Below are 1,416 nucleotides of genomic sequence, written 5' to 3'. Positions count from 1 at the left end.
AGCCTCTCCTGCTCCTCAGAAGAGAACGGAGGAGGATTAAAAGCCACTAACTCAATAGGAAAGTAAGAACCCAATACCTTAGGCTCAAAAGCAGGGTTTTGGGAGCAGGGTCACCTTAGAATTGTCCAAAGAGAATTTTGTGCTGGATGGGTGAACTGATAAAGCATGAATCTCACCCACATGTTTAGTATAGACAAGTGCCAGCAAAAGTGCTGTTTTCAGTGCTACCAACGTTAATTCCACCTGATCCAGAGGCTCAAAGGGCGAAGTAGTGAGAGCCTCCAGTACCAGAGGAAGGTCCCATGTAGGGGTCATAGGTTTTGAGACAGGCAGTTTTCTGCGAGCCCCCCTTCATAAACCGACCTACTAAAGAATGATGGCCTGCTGTTTTTCCCTAGAAGCCCATGTGGCAGGCTGAAATAGCCGCCAAATAAACTTTGATAGTGGAAAAAGCTTTTCACTTATCAATCAGGTTCTGTAAGAAATACAAAATGACAGCTACAGAACACTGATAAGGAATCTCCTGATAGTCGGTGCACCATTTCTCAAAAATGGACCATTTGCACTCATACAGAGATCTYGTTGCAGGTGCCCGTGCTTCTGTATGGTCTCACTTACATTCTGTGGGAGCCCCGTGGATTGAAGGTTGAACCACTTACGGGCCAGGCCCACAGAGCCAGCCTTTCTGGGTGGGGGTGAAAGATTTGTCCCTGTGCCTGAGACAGCAGGTCCTTTGCGGGCAGGCAGAGGCCAAGGCTCCTCCCAGAGAAGCTGAGTTATCTCTGCTAACCAGTGTTTTGATGGCCAGTTAGGTGCAATGAGAATCATTGGCAGGCCCTCTGACCTCACTCTGGCTAACGTTGGTGAGATGAGAGCTATGGAAGGAAAAGCATAAAGCAGGACCCGAGGCCACCTGTGGGCGAGTGCGTCCACTCCCAGTGGTGCATTCTGGTTGTGCAGGGAGAAGAACAGGGGACACTGATTGCTCTCTTGTGAGGCAAAGAGGTCCACAGATGGCTGTCCGAAACTCTCCCAGACCAGCCTGACCACATCTGGGTGGAGTTTCCACTCTGCGTACAGAGGGTTCCCCCTGGAGAGAAGATCTGCTCCACAGTTCAGCACTCCAGGAACATGAGTGGCCCTCAGAGACAGGAAATGTCTGCTGCTCCAGATGATCAGTTTGTGGGCCAGTGTATGAAGCCTCTGTGATCTTAGGCCCCCCTGCCTGTTGATATAAGCCACCACAGTTGTGTTGTCTGTTCTCACCAACACATGGTGACCTTCCAGGAGAGGAAGGAAGTGTTTTAATGTTAGCTGAACAGCTAGCAGCTCCAAATAATTTATGTGGAAGGACTGCATTTTTGGGCTCCAAGACCCATTCACAGTTTTCCCTTCGCAAATACCTCCCCATCCTGT

The sequence above is a fragment of the Austrofundulus limnaeus genome, unplaced genomic scaffold (genome assembly GCF_001266775.1).
Source record: "Austrofundulus limnaeus strain Quisiro unplaced genomic scaffold, Austrofundulus_limnaeus-1.0 Scaffold477, whole genome shotgun sequence".
In the NCBI taxonomy this organism is placed as follows: Eukaryota; Metazoa; Chordata; class Actinopteri; order Cyprinodontiformes; family Rivulidae; genus Austrofundulus; species Austrofundulus limnaeus.
The sequence above is the reverse complement of the archived record's forward strand: the minus strand, read 5'-3'. Positions refer to the sequence as shown.